Source organism: Adiantum capillus-veneris, chromosome 2, assembly GCF_014529385.1.
Source record: "Adiantum capillus-veneris isolate H3 chromosome 2, ASM1452938v2, whole genome shotgun sequence".
Classification (NCBI taxonomy): Eukaryota; Viridiplantae; Streptophyta; class Polypodiopsida; order Polypodiales; family Pteridaceae; genus Adiantum; species Adiantum capillus-veneris.
In genome coordinates this window covers 105,989,824-106,005,651 of record NC_140932.1, presented here as the reverse complement: position 1 = coordinate 106,005,651, position 15,828 = coordinate 105,989,824, and the positions used below count along the sequence as shown (strand labels likewise).

Sequence of the window (15,828 nt, the reverse complement as noted above, 5' to 3'; positions counted from 1 at the left end):
TGAAAAGGGTCCGTGCTTCCTCCGATGAAAATTGGAGGATAAGAGGCCTCTTCTTGATGGGGTCTTTGCCGGCTCGCCAAGCTTTGGTGAAGGGGGTTGATTCCTCTATTTTGAGAGAGAGCGAGCAAATCTGCAACCTTAAAGGATCTCCACTTTTTGTCAGAAGTAGGCAGTAAAGAATGTCCCTTCAATGATTGGAAGAGGGAAATGACGAGAGAGAGAGAGAGAGAGAGAGAGAGAGAGAGAGAGAGAGAGAGAGAGCTCACGTTTAAGAGAGAGAATGTGAAAAATATGCTTTTTTGATAGGGGAGGGCTAAAAAGTGCTTCTTTTAATGACCTCAAAGTGAAAGAAAATGGTTTCAATGTATGAGAGAGAGGACAAGGGTGAAAAAAGACACTTTAAAATTCGAAAATTTACATTGTAAATTCTGATCCACCTCTCTTTTTTGTAAAAATTATCTATTTTCAAAAACAAAATATAAAAATAGCATTTTAAAAAAACACAGCATAGGTCTTTTTGCCCACTCTTTTTTACTTGGTCAAATTTGGCTTAAGCCTTAAGCATTTCCTTAAATTGCCAAATAAATGGGCCCTCCTATACCCCATTCACTTCCTAATGATTGGTATTGCCAAGAGCATGTCCAAACTTAATCAATGACTATGGTGGTTAGGGCAAGTGAAAATGGGATCTTGATGGTGATTAGCAGATGCTAATCACTTAGAAGGTTGTGATACCTCTTGTGAGGGTTAGTAGTGGAAGTGTCTTCCCTAATCACCAATGGTGTAGCATCAAGATATGGTGGATGTAGCCTTAGCTTAACCATGGTCTTAGAGATAGGGTTGAAATGATAGGGTTAGGCTATGCCAAGGTCAAGAGCATTAGGATAGAGTGTAGACACAATGATAGACTCAAAGTGTAGTTGCTTCATTAGAGGGAAGTCTCTTAAATAGGCTTAATGCTTGACATCCATTGTCAATTGTCGATTGTCCTTTAACTTAGAGTTCTCTTGTAGAACATACTCAATGTTAGGTACAAACTTTTCAACAAACTAACATGGAAAACAATATATACTTTTACATGCAAAAGCAACTCAAGTTGATATGCAAGTGTTGTACTTCTTGTCAAAATTTAAATGGCCTAACAAAGGGTAGAAAAAGTATCCTATCTTTGCTCAAAATTCGATTTGAATGTTTTGGAATGACCTTGAGAAAGACCCTCTCTCCCTAAGTTTGTGGATGGAAAGCAATAGAGATGCTTGATCCCAATTAAAACTAAAAGAAACTTAGTTTGACTCTCTAAGTTTCTCCCTCAAACTGTTGATGGAAAGCAGTAGAGATCCCAATTAAAACAAAAATAGCAATTTTTTTGGTGTTATGTCAAAGCAGTCATTGTCCAAACTTATTTGCTTACTCATATAAAAGTGAGACTATGTAAAGCAAAGTTGAATGCAAAAATATGGTGAGACTTTAAAAAGTTACGTTTCCTCGAGAGGTTTTAAGACTTTGGTAAAACAGAAGATACAATCGTGTGTGTACCATAAGACATAGCTTGTATGCATGCAACAAACAATATATAGAGCCCACATAAAGAGTATGAGGAGCCAACAATCTAATTACAATCCAAAAACTTAGAAATTGACTAAAGCTATAAGAGAGACATAATCTTTGCTTGATAAACATTTGCTTCTGAAAACTACTAACCACAATTTATTGAACATGTATATTGCTGCCATCTATATGGTAGTGATGTATATGAACACAGTTAGGACCGTTGGGTACTTTTTACTCTCATTTTCTCCCTTTGTATATAGGCCCATCACTCTAGGGATATTTTATTTTTTATTGGCAATATACTCTCTACTGTGTGTTCCTTGAGCTTCTTCTCCATTTCCAAGTTGTACATGCATTCATGTAACCCTTACTCCAACAATTGGTATTAAAGCAGATTGCATCCCCACGGACGTAGTTGCAAGTACCTCCTACTCACTTTCTACAATTTGCGTGAACTTTGGTGAGTGTCAACACATCAATAAATACTTTGGGATGTCTTGTAGAGCATGGCACACTCAAAATTTTGATTTAGTCGGCCTTTGTTTTCATTGCTACAAGTACTATGCAAGCAATTTTGTCTTTTTGTGCAAAAAAATTTCCACGATTATTTTTTTCATAACAGGTTTTTGATAATCTATAGTGGTTTGTGCTATACAACACAAACAATTTTCCTTCAATTTCTACTCATCTTGGGCATTTTCAACACCAAGTTCAGTTTTTCACTATAGCTGAGAGCCCTGATCTTTTCAAGATGCTGTTTGTTTTCTGATGACAAATTGGATGGAGACAACTATCCATTTTGGGCTTACATGATGCAACATGTACTTGTTTCCAAAGATGTATGGAACATGATTAAAGGTTTTGATGTACACTTAAATTTACTGATTTGAGTTCTGTGAAGGATGTTGCAGGTTCTAATAGTTCTTCTCTTACTACTCGTATTATTTTACCTATAAGTAAACTGGCTTGTTGAGATAGTAGATCATCTATGCATTGATTGCATTGTTTGTTAAGCGCATCATTAATCCTCACATTTCTTTAGCAAGAATAGCAATATAGATCTAACTAGATTGTATATAGGTTGTAATGAGTTAAAAATAGCGTGGAATGAGCTCGTCACTTTGACATCTATTCTAGGTTGGAGATTCCGATTCAGATGTCAAATTAGAATAGGACAACAAATTCAAACTTCATGTAATGAACTAAATTGAAAGTACACAGTCAGATTTTGGATGCAAGACACTAGAACTCATGTATTCATATAATGGATCAAAAGTACAAAACAAAAGTACAATTGTCACAGAATGGTGGATTACAATAGATCTTAGTTACAATAAGAGCAACAACTTAATGACTACAAAAGACTAAAAATAGCCCAGTGGAGAGATGACGTTCCAAAATGAAAGTAGCAGGTCTTATTTATAGGTTCATGTACACCGCGGTATCTGATGGATTGTGCACTATTGCAATTGTTGACCATAATAATACAAGTAACTACTAATCTGACTATGTACAAGTGCCTGTATAGAGACATTTTTCACTATTTATATCCTCCTCCCATTTATTTAAATTTTGGCATATTCCTAAGTTCTAGATACAGTGTCAATGTCACCGTTTGTGCTTGCGTTTATCTGGAGCCTTGTTTAGAGTGGCCCTATGGACCATCTGTGGTTGGATCTAAAATGCTCTGGGTTGGCCACTTATTTGAGAACGAGAGCCAGTGTTCTCATTTTGGATGATACAATAGACCGCTTCTTACTCCACATGCTCCCCACGTTCAGTAATATCTACAGCTCGTAGAGTGTCAATGTATTCCATGTCTTGGTGTTAGGGTCATGCAAGGTTTTCTAGGCCTTGCCATGGCGAGTTTGTGTCAGATCCAAGGCAATGTGAATCTAACCATCTAGATTTGGTTGTTTGGCCTTGATTCGAGCTTCAAAAAGAAATTCTGCCATCTCTCAGAACCACTGTACCTCAGAGCTAGCTTTGCTGGCCAAGTCCTTCTCAAGGATTTTGGAAGCCTCTACCAAGAGTTTTAATAACTCATTTGTATATTTCATTCAACACGAAAATTTGTCTTCTTCGCCGAGTCATCATCCCTCTGAAATTTATCAAATCATCTTTTAACTATGAGACAGTGTTTTTCTGTTGTGTCTCTTTTAGAACATTCTTCTAGGTGACCACCCACATTGCCTTGCTCTGGTCATACCACTCTCTGATACGATCCACAATTTTGATGTATTTGTTTTCATCCACTGGCTCATTGTACTTAGGATACAAAGCTGGGTAGAAGAATAGAAGTTCATCATCTTTCATTGATAAAGTATACGTGCCGATTAATAAATCTGGGACTGGTTCATATAGTTAAGCACGAATCAATTTTCTTGTTGCATCATCTTTCACAAGATTCTAACCAGATGAAATAAACTTTTGAGTGCAATTTTGTTCTCTCTTAGACTGATCCTGGTTCAGGGCCTCTGTTGATAGACACACTATTTTCCAAAAGAATTATAACTTTCTAGTCTAGAAATTCCTTAGTAATCTGCATCTGATAATAAAGCATGCATCTTTGTTCTGATGACTTTCATGAATTTGTATGCTAGGGGATTCCCTAATAGCATTTTCACCTAAATACCCAAACTGTGAACATTCATTGTGGTCAGCTGTTGTGCTTGGGGGTTCACCAATAGATCATCTTTTGTGAGAATAAACTCTATCTAGTACTTGAATGGTATTCAAGTGAGATGGTAAATTGTAAGATTCTTGTTCATGATAAGTTATGGTTTTACATTGTTCAATCATTTGCTTGGCACCCATGTAAAGTACCTGAAACCTCTTCAACTTTGATTAAGAGTCATCATCGTGTAGAAAATTTTGGAGGGCTTTTTCTTGATGTTAGATTTTTTTGAGACTTAAACATTGGTTGGTGTAGCTTGTGATGGGCTCTCAATCCAACTCTACTAGCACGGCCTTCCCCTTGTCCTGTCTGGTGAGCATCCTCCTCTACTACTAGTGGCTGATTTGGTGGTGCATCAACTTGTCCTTCCTTAGTTTGGTTGCTCCTGATTTTGAGTTTCTAAAATGAACCCTAATACCCTCGTGTAGAGCTGTGTTGATTGCCCCCCGAAGCAGACCTTGAAGTTGGAGGAGGTGGAGGGGGTTCATCACCATCATCATCTTTCTTATATGACAACCCCCCCTCGGACTACTGGTCGTTATCTTGTTCCTCTTTCTCATCTTGATCATCATCAAAATGTGGGTAAAATGCTCGCTAAGAGCTTGGTTGGCCATCGTGTTGGTGTAGATCAAACCCTTGTCTTCCACATTCAACTTTAATGTGCTAACCAAGTTTTGCAGATCCACAAGATTCAATGTTAAATTTCCTTCAGGATCAGAGATATTGACTAGAGAGTTGATGAAAGTATTTGTGTAGAATAGACTGTTTCAAGACACTGTGCACTTCCTTCAAGCTGCTAAGGGCATCAATCTTCTAGTCCAACTGTGCACTTCCTTCAGACTACTTTGGGTAGTAATTTTTTGGTCCAACTACACCCAATGTGCAGCCATATCCTTGATTAATTTCCACTCATCATCAACGCTAGAGTGGAATTCTATATTCTCAACTACTCCATCTATTATTGGAGCTCCTTGATGGTCTTCAGATTTTTCTCACTTCTACATTCCTCTTCAATTAGATATCCATTGATTAAAAGGATTTCCGTTCTTTGTGCCTCTGACTATTTCTTGCTCAAGCTCTTCCTCCAAATGGGTGATATCAGACTGTTTACGTGAACTTTGTGCTTTCATCATTTGTCTGACAACATATATAAATGTGTTCCACCCTATCTGGATGGTCGCTACACACCCATCTCTAATGGTTTTGGGATCTGTCTTATCAAATCTCTAAGTGAGCACAAGAACTTTGTATGGAAGTGGTAATTTTTATGATGAGTCCATCACTAGAATAACCACCAATTGATTCTTTTGAAGTGCTTGCAATCGGTTGACTCATGTTTCGATGATGGTGGATGTAACGATTGGTGGGTTGCTTAGATGTGGTTTCCTATTTTGGACTCTTTTACAATTTTTATTGTGAGCACTAAGATGATCCCAAAATTCTTTAGTCAATTTTTTTTTCTTACTGGCCGGCTCAGATGTTCTAGCTTCTGCTTCATCAAATCCCTTTTTTCCCTTATGATAATCAGGTGCATACCCCATGTCTATAACAACTCCTTTTTTTATTCCTAAGTACGTATTTGCTAATGTTCTGGTGAGGCATAGTGGACTGTGACTCGGCATGTACCAGCCCTTGTTGGAGTTAAACTACGGCTTGATTCTACTGACCCAACACAGCTTGCATGGCTTGAGCAGCAATTGCACCTTGCTTCACCATCTCTCAACCCTGCATCAAACTGTCTAGAGAAAGAGAACTCATTAGAAGATGATGGTGATACAAACCACAAAGGTGTGTCGATGTGTGTAGAAATTGGAGATGAAGGAGATACATGAGGAAGCTCTATCCACGCAGGGGATGAATGAATGCTTGCAGGGTCAGCACCCTCCTCGTAATTATTCAATTCGAGCCATGAATGCTCCACTCTTTGCACACCTTGGGAGTATAGTAGCCATTATTGACATGGTGTTCATGCATTGATCTACCCTTATAATGATTATTGGCGGGATTATTAATGCATTGCCAATGATCGTTATGAGCTTTAGATGCTTTTTTATGATTTCCTCTCTAAGTCTGGAGTCTGATAACACTCATTTCATCTTTTGCATTCCTTTCTTCACCTATCCTTACCTCTTCTGGTATGACCAAGAACAAATCCAATGGGGGAGCTTTGGAATCAGATGCTTGCTTATCTTGCCCATCTAGTGCTTGTGCTTCTGCTAATCTGGAATAGTACAACTTAATTTTGCCCCATTATAGACCCCTAGTAGTATTAGTCAAGATAAATCCTTCAATTCTATTGTGCCATTCGAGAAGACCTAGTCCACCTCATGTGTTCCTGACAATGCTATCTTCAAAGTGGATTTCTTTGCGCCTAATTTTGACTAGTACAGTAAGACCAAGTCACATTTCCTCACCTTGACCTTCAACTTACTATCATGCTAGTATTTCCTTCGTTGTTGTACCACTTCCTATTCCATCATTTCTCTCTATCTATTCTTCGGTGTTGATTTGTAGTCAATATATTTTTGAGACTAGGAACAACATCCGTAGGTACTGCCACTACAGTGCCATACACCATTCTCAATGGTTTCATACTAGTTGTAATCGTATAAGCTATTCTCTAAGCCTAGAGTGTTGTGTGAAGCTTGTCATGTCAAGTGTGAGGCTCCTTCTAAACTATCCTAGTCAAAATGGTTTTGAAGGCCTTGATACTACTCTCATCCTTTAAGTTGCACCTTGAATGATACGATGTTGATTTTTTATGCTTGATTGAAAAAAATTTAGTCAGAATCTAAATGGTATCATTGATGAAATGGGTTCCCTGATCTGAAACTATATGAATTAGACAGCTATATTTGCATACAATATGCTCATTTAAGAACCATGCCTTCAAAATTTTTTTGTTATTGGGTAAGTCCTTTGCTTGCACCCATTTTCTCACATAACATGTAGCCATAAAAATGTAATTATTCTTCTTGGGAGTAACCTTTTTTATGGACCCACGAAGTTTAGGCCCCACTACAAAAAAATTGATAATGGTTGTATTGTGGTGAGAGGTATCATGTCTCCTACAATTGGTCAACCCATTCTCTAGCAAATATCACATGTTTTGCAAAAATCCTTGACATTTAACATCTGACATCATACTCTACCACCATAGCCCTTCCAATAAAATTTTCTTGTAAGTTATATCAGTGGAAGAATGTCCTCCTGAGCTCCCACTATGAGCTTCGATTTTATGACTTGCATTCTGCCTTGCATTGATACACACCTTCTCAAATTTCGTCAATTCCTAGCATGTATAGTCATCTAGGTATGATAGTGAATTTTAAAGTTTTGATAATCAGACCCTTTTTGTTGGGTTGGGACCAATTCTCTGGAAAGCCTCCAAACTAGAGAAAAGCATACACCTCTTGCCACTCTGGATCGGGCCTATCCGTTGCCATGTTCTAGAAAAGTTTAGCATCGAATGGTTCATCTCTTAATGATGTAGCTGAAATTTCCTCGGTACTTTTGGATAGCAAATCAGCACCGCAGTTAGCTTTTCCCCACTTATGAAAGATACTGATTTCAAATTATAGCATAAAAATCATCTATCTAATCAATCATCCTTAAATCACCACCTTGTTAGTCAGAAAGATAAGTGCATGATGGTGTACATAGAAGTGAAACAACTTTCCCAACAAATAATGTCTAATTTTTGTTGCACTAAACGCCATTCCCAATGCCTCTCTCTCAGTTGTAGAATACCCTTGCTCAATCGTACTGAATTTGTGACTAGCAAAGTATATTGGGTAGTCTATCTTCCCATTAGACTATGCCAAAATAGCACCCATCGCCATACCAGATTCATCCACATGAACATGGAATATTGGTTCCCAATATCTGGCTGAAAAATAATTGGCTTCAGTCCAATGGCCTCTTTTGGACACAAACTTGCTTCTCACTCTAGGATCCATAAAAACTTTACTCCCTTCTGGGTTAATTCACATAACAAAATAGCCTTTGTTGCAAACATATGATTGAACCGTCTGTAAAACTTAATGTACCCCAAGAATGAACTCAAATCATACATATTGGTTGGTGATTTGGCTTGCTAGACACATCGTACTTTGTCTTCAACCATTTTGATTCCATTTAGGACACGATATGTCCTAGAAGTTTTCCCTTCTAGACCATAAATATTGATTTGCAAAAATTTGGATAAATCTTTTTCTCTCTACATCTCTTAAATACCATTTCCAAGAATAAGAGATGCATATCTTTAGTTGAGAACCTAGTGAAGTTGTCCACAAATATCGCCAGAAACTTATGTAGAAACTCACTAAAAATTTCCATCATACACCATTGAAAGGTTGTTGGAGCATGACATAATTCAAATGGCATTACCAAGAATACAAAGGTTCCCTATTTAATGATGAATGTCATTTTTGTCCTATCCTCTGGTGCTTTCATCACTTGATTGTAGCCACTATATCCCATCTATGAAATTGTACATTTTGTGACCTTAAATCTCATCCAATTCGTATCAAAAAATGGAAGAGGGCTATCAATAATCAAAGACCCACAACTTCCAATTCTTCTTTGGAACCACCACCATCGAAACAACCAATCATTGCTCGCTACTTCAATGATGAATTTTTCCTTCAACAAGTTTTCAATTTCTTTCTTAACCTTTTTGGCATAATTTGGATTCATTCTATATCTATGTAGTCGTATTGATCGTGCATCTAGTTTTAGTGGTATCCAATTTTGGTATACCTCTAGATCTACTCCTTTCAAATCCGTATGCTCCCAAGAAAATACATCATTATAATTCTAGAACAGCTTCCTGGCTTTCTTTTTTACCTTCGGTTTTAGATGTTTGTTGATTTTGACCATCTTCAAATTTTCTTCTAAATCGAGATTTCATTCTTTGATTTCTTGATCATCTAGCAACAACGTCCAACACCTTTTCTTTTTGCCAAATATTCAACTTCATTATCAGTTCTACCTGTTGCATATTCATTGAAGGGACTCTCCATACCTACTAGATCTACTTCTTTGTACTATTTTGACCAGGTGTGTCTACACTTTGTTGCCTATTTTTCTCATTTGATCTTCCATCCTTTGTAGTCTAACATGGTTCTTCTGGTGGCCTACCATCCAAATTCATTGGTCTTTCTCGTGGGTTTGATCAATGAAGTTCTCTGGATATTTTACTACCTCTGATGCTTTGCTCTCTCGCATTCTAGAAGTACCTCCTTCAAGTCTATCTGTACTATAGGAAATATGCTCTATGGATACTAACATTCTATCTTCTTTGTGCCATATTTCCTACACAAATTCTTTTGGCCTCATTGATCTCTTCTAGTATTATTTGTGTTTACCTATATTTTCCTATTGGTTCATTAAATTGCCAATGTTTGGCATGCATAATCATAAATGGCTCTTGTACTTTTAAGCCAATGCCTTCCCAAAAGCATATTGTAGGCTCCTTGCACATCTGGTACCTGAAAGCTAATTTTGAATTTATCATATCCTACCCTGATTTGCAAGTTTTTAACTAATCCATTGTCGTAGACCATCCTCTGATCCACCATTCCAATTTTGAAGGGCATTGGTTTCGTATCTTGGATTCCCAACCTTGGTATGACATGCTCTCTGAGGATGGTAACACTAGCACTACCATTTAGTATCTTGGTTTCATATCTTGGATTCCCAACCTTGGTCTGAGATGCTCTCTAAGGATGGTAACACTAGCACTGCCATTTAGTATTACTCTCGACATGTAATTAATCTAGATGATTTACACTTCATCATCTTTAATCTCAAACAGATCCACAATTAATGCATTTGATTCCTTCTTTCTTTGCTTTCTGAAACTGAGCAGCCTCTAGTAAGGTCCTTCTAATATTGTTTAATACAAGAGTAAGCTTCTGGATTCTTCTAAGACCTTTTACTAGATTTGATCTTGTTAATTTCTAGAGCTCTTGTCTAAACTTGAGGATCTCCCCTCCAAATAGTTGTCCTCACAATGCCATGCCTCTGCTGGCCTCCTGCGTCTCCTGGTGACTGATGGAACCTTTTGTGAGGAATTGGGTTGTTGTATCTGAACATTTTAGTCCCTGGATTGGATTCATCTGCCTTAGCCAAGTCTACCCTAACTTGCTGAACTTGTTCTCACAGACACTCCTTTGAGACCTTTAATGGTTCTTCACATTCCTCCCCAGCATCCACCTTACTAGATTCACTCTCTAGGAGTCCCCTCTTCAGAACCTCTAGAGCTTTTGGCAAAATCCAGGCTTCTCTGGCATCTTCTTTGCCAGATCCTTCCTGATCTTTGATGCCAAAGTCCTCTGCTCCTGCCACTCATCTATCTCCTTGGCCTTCTAGATAGCTCTTTACTTCTCCCACCTCTAGCCTCTTCAGTCTACTTCGTTTAGTCAACTGGCTCCTTGACCTTCTAGATGGCTCTTTACTTCCCCCACCTCTAAGCCTGTGCAGTCTACTGCATTTAGTCAACTGGCTCATTTGGTAAATCTTCAATGGCAACCCCAACACTCTTGGTGATTACGTGCACTGAAACTGGGTCTACCATTTTCCCTTGGAGCACTTCACCTTTAACATTCTCTGGACATTGAGCTACAAAGTGTCCATACTTGCCACATATATAGTAGCTGAAATTACACCTTGTAAAGTCATCTCTTCCTCAACCCTTACCACCAAAATTCTAATATCTACCTCTTCCTGGCATATTGTTGGTACTACCCCATTCTCCATACCCTCTTACTTTGCTAGTTTTGGGTTTGTTAGTGCTATCATAGATGCATATATGCCCTCTTTAAAATTGTGCATTCCAATCTTACAATTATTCCATGAATGTTCAAATGCTTCACAATAAGTACACCAGTAACATTCATCTGAATTGTGTTCTTTTGACTTACACTTTATACACAAGGTCTCTACCTTTCCCACTGCTGGTCTGGTTTTTTATATCTCTGATATCTGCTTTGACATTGCTTGTTTCTTAGTCCATGATCCCTTCCTCTTGCTCTTTGACGAGTGGTCCTCCGGTTCCCTTTTAGATGAACTTGAGCTGGAAATGGAACAAGAGTCCTGAGTTGATGATTCACTATCACTCAAATTCCTTCTGTCCTCATTGCCATTTTCCTCGTTAGCCTGTTGTTCCATTTTTTAGAGATCTATGTACCAAATGATTAAACTTCTAGTCAAAATTGGTACCTCTTGCTCTCTAAGTTTCTTGGTTTTGAATCCAATTGAAAATTGGGCATGCATACTTTTTTCTTAAGGAGGTTCATTCAGTTGTTTGGTGAGCTCCTTGATCTTTTCCACATAGCTTCTCACTGCCAACATACCTTGCTTGATCTTGTCAAGTCACAAAGAATATCTTCATCCCCAAGGTTCTCAATGTACTCTAGAAGGAGTGCCTTCTTCAACTTGCTAAAGGTGCAAAGTTTGCATGTTAGATAATGGAAATACCACTTGCTCTCCGCATTCTTGTGGAAAGTACTCAACCCATTCATCTTCATAGGTATTCTTCACATCTGCATATTGTTCAAAAGCTTGTATATGCACATCTGAATCATACCCTTGAACGTTCTGATCAAACTTTCTAACCCTATGCATGTTCTGCTACAACGATCAATGTCAACATCCCATCTGTCATCATAGTGCTCATTCATTTCATTCACCATGTCAATTTCATTTCTTTGATCTAGTTTTCCATGCGACGTTTTTTGCTACGCCTCCTACCATCATTGGCATCAGTCTAAACCTTTGATTTGCCCTTCAGGTCCAACTTTCGAGACCCATGCAAATGAGAGCATCTTTTAGCCCTCTCTAAATGCCTTCCCTTGGATTGAGACGAATGTTGAGAGTCCCCAAGCCCCTTTGTGCCTCTCCTTCCAAGGTTGACATCCGTTTTCTCACTCTAGGATTGAGATCCATCATTAGAGCTTTACTTTGATTCTTCAGCCAATGTGATGGTATGGTCTTGATCCTCCGCAAAGATTGTGGTAGGTCTCCTCCCTCTTGCAGAATGTCTTGGCGGCATTGCAAATGTTTAGTTGACTGCAAATTCCAATTGGAAGATAGGTTCGTGTCAAGAGCTTAAGCTCACCATCGTCATTGCCAAAATGGGATGAACTGGACACTCTAACAACTATTCTTGGTTGGAGATTCAGAGTCAGATGTCAGATCAAATTGAATAGGGCAACAGATTCAGAATTTAGATGAACATAAGGTAATCAAATAATGAACCAAAGTGAAAATACATAGTTAGATCTTGGATACAAGATGTTAGAACTGATGTATTTAGATAATGAATCGATAGTACAACTGACGTTGATTGATGGATTACAACAGAGCTTAGTTACAATTAGAGCAGCAGCTTGACAACTACAAAGGACTAGAGACAACCCAACAAGGTGACAACATCCCAAATTGAAAGTAGAGGGTCCTATAAATAAGAATCCATATTGGGTTTTTACCAACTATGCATTGTTATAGTTACTAGCCGTAATTACTACTGGTAACTGCAAATCCAACTATCAAATGCTTGTATCGAGACAATTTTCACTATCTACATAGCGTATGTGCGCAAACAACTAGAATCAAATATCATGCATAAGGAAGATGAAATGACCATTTTTCTTGCTGAAATAAGATATCGATGAGCAACTTATTATTGCAAGTGAAGTCATTCTCGACCATTCACTTGTGCAAACCGTTCTAGATGCATTACAAGATTTATATCAGACTTCTTTTTCAACACTAAGGCTTGTTGCACATGACAATGATAATGCTATAAGTTTGATAAGTTGGTCAATTTGTTGTGACAAGAGGCTATGTCAACAAATGGGGCTAGGCAACGTGCTATAGATCAGGCTTTTATTGTCGCACAAAGAAGAAGCAATAACAATAGTGTTATTTTCAATGTTCCTCCTTGTAGCAAACCATTCGCAACAAATGCCTCCCCATAACAACAATGCATCTGCTAAATTTGTTGAGAAAGGAAAGAAAAATATGTGTTGCAGCATTGCAAATCTACTGATCATTTTGATCAAAGCAATTCCCTAAACTAAAGTCTAAAGAGATACATAAAAAAGAAAGTGGAACTCTCTTAATCAACCATTCTAGAGTTTGCAAATTTTGTTGATGTAGAATGGGTTTTTTAGTGCGTAGTGTCAATATGGCCCTTCTGTTCATGATGAATACATGATTAAGGTTGTGGATTCACATGTGTGGTATTTTGACAGCGGTTCTACAAAGCACATTATATCTTATCAAGACTTGTTCACTTCTCTTGATGTTTTCTCCGATGGGGATACTATCGCTTGCACCAACAATGCCTCTTGCCCAGTTCAAAGAGTCAAAAAGATTGTACTCACTGTAGTTAATGGCAGTTCCTTCACATATTTGATGTACTTTTTGTGTGTGGTGTCAAGAAAAATCTATTGTTTGTTTTTGTATTAGCGACAATACCAATGTACAGTTCTTTATACATCTCAAAAAATGGTACTTCTGAAAGAGAAAACGGATCACATATGGGGATGGAAGGATATATGGTCAAAATCCAAGCTGTCACGCACTTTTTGGCTATATATTTTTATGTGTTTTGTCTACATACTTAATAGGTGTCTCACTGAAGCATTGCTCCAAATTTGAGGTAATGGCTTACATACCTATTTCAGGAGCCCGAGGGACCATCTCCCAAGTGCAGTCTATCAATCCATATGAGGCATGGCATAATAAGAAGCCACCTATTACTCACTTGCGTGTCTTTGGTTGCTTGGCTTATGGTCTGCCGCAAAAATAACACAAGAAATTGGATGATAAGACTTTAAAATGTGTTTTTGTTGGTTATAATGATGACAGCAAATCACCCATAATTGAAAATTATCTTTAACTTTTGAGATATTGTTTTTGTAGAAGGTGCAGTTCAACCCTTGTTTTCATGCACGAAAGAGACGGTATAAGCCCACATGATATTTTTGGTACCTTGTTGTCTCTTTTCAATGGTGGGAATACAAATGTAAGTCCAAATGTAGCAAATATTCATTCTACGTAGGTTTCAAGTGATATCACGGATCAACCTATTTTTGATACATATATGCATGATGCACTTGATGAGGATAGGGCTGAAAATGAGGAAGTTAGAGGTATGCCAAAATGGCTGATGCACACTTGTGTGATAGTAAATTGAATGCACCTTTGTCTAGTCGTACTCATTCAGGATCTCATCTTGCTTCTTGTGCATCAGATTCTTATGCTTTGGCCATGTCAAGTATATGTGAAGAGGTTGAACCTCCTACTTTTGATGAAGCACAAAATTGAAAGAATTGGATGACTGTTATACAAGATGAATATGATGCACTTGTGAATAACAATACTTTGTCTTTACATGATGCCTTCTAGCAAGAAGGCCATTGGTACAAAGTGGGTTTATAAGCTAAGACGTAAGTTGGATGGTAGCACAAAGCAAGGCTTGTTGCAAACGGTTATGCTCAAGGCATTGATTATGAAGACTTTTGTCCACTTGTTGTATGACTACTGTTCATTTCACTTGTGTATTGACAGCTTATTTTAAATGGGATATTCATCAGTCGGACATTGGAACTGCTTTCTTAAATGGTGACTTGTATGAGGAAGCGTGTGTAATGCAACCTCGCAGTTTTGTCACGGAAGGGCATAAAAGTGTGCAGATGTAATAAAGCATTGTATTGTTTAAAGAAATTTTTTGGTGCTTGGTATGAGAAAAGCACATGGCTTTCAAAATAGTACCTTGTATGTAAAATGTACAAATAATGTATATCTTATCATTTGATTGCACGTGGCTTTCGAAATAGTTTAATTAAAAGTACTTTGTATGTAAAAATATGAGTAGGGGGTACCCAATTGTAGAAATTCGGAAAAGCAAGGGAATTTTTGTTGATGCGATTAGCCGTCGTGCGAGGTGGCCAGATGATGCAAAGGGTGTCACGTAGGTGATGCACATTGCATGGCCGATGAGACGACGAGCATGGAACGATGCGCAGGAGCCAATAGGCCAAGACGGAGCATGAAGCCTCGTGTGAAGGTGGGGAGAATATATCTTTTTTCAAATTAAAAGTACATCGACCGAGCACAAGTCGCTCGCGTGCATGATGGTTAGGGTGTGAGGCTTAACGCTTACAAGCTGACTGAGAGAGATCGAAACCTGCGAAAACTCGAATTTTGCGCCTCCGATCCTGCGAAGCAGCAAGGCAAAGAAATCGCGATAGATTCAGAGCAATAAAAACCGAATCCTACCAGTAGGAGCCTATCATGTATGAATAGTATGTATATTATTGTTGTTGTTTATGTGAATGATTTACTATTGATTGGTCCAAATGTGACACATAATGCTAAATTTAAAGCTGATTTGAATACCACATTTGAGACATCAGGTTTGGGGTTTTTGCATCCTTATTTCAACATTCAATTAAAGCATTGTAATGAGGATATTACATTATGTCATGCAAAGTATGTGCAAACTTTGCTAAGCAGATTTGGACTTGAAGATTGCAAGCCAATTTCCACTCCTATGGAGGCGGGTTTGAAGTTAAATCTACATGACG

The 15,828-nt window shown here is 38.0% G+C and overlaps 1 protein-coding gene across 6 annotated transcripts in view; it reads left to right on the top strand.

Annotated features, from left to right (window-relative positions):
- Nucleotides 1–14,938, top strand: part of LOC147463336 (uncharacterized) — a 134,645-nt gene extending 119,707 nt beyond the window's left edge. The window contains exons 11-12 of one of the 6 annotated variants that reach the window (XR_015185060.1): nucleotides 14,162–14,264; nucleotides 14,493–14,938. The gene's annotated coding sequence lies outside the window, so the exon portion shown is untranslated. Of the gene's footprint in view, nucleotides 1–1,945; nucleotides 2,447–13,488; nucleotides 13,753–13,923; nucleotides 14,125–14,161; nucleotides 14,265–14,492 lie in introns of those variants that run through there. The other 5 variants (XR_015185059.1, XM_086488174.1, XM_086488179.1 and 2 more) reach the window with 5 other exon arrangements.
- The last annotated feature ends 890 nt before the right edge of the window (nucleotides 14,939–15,828 follow it).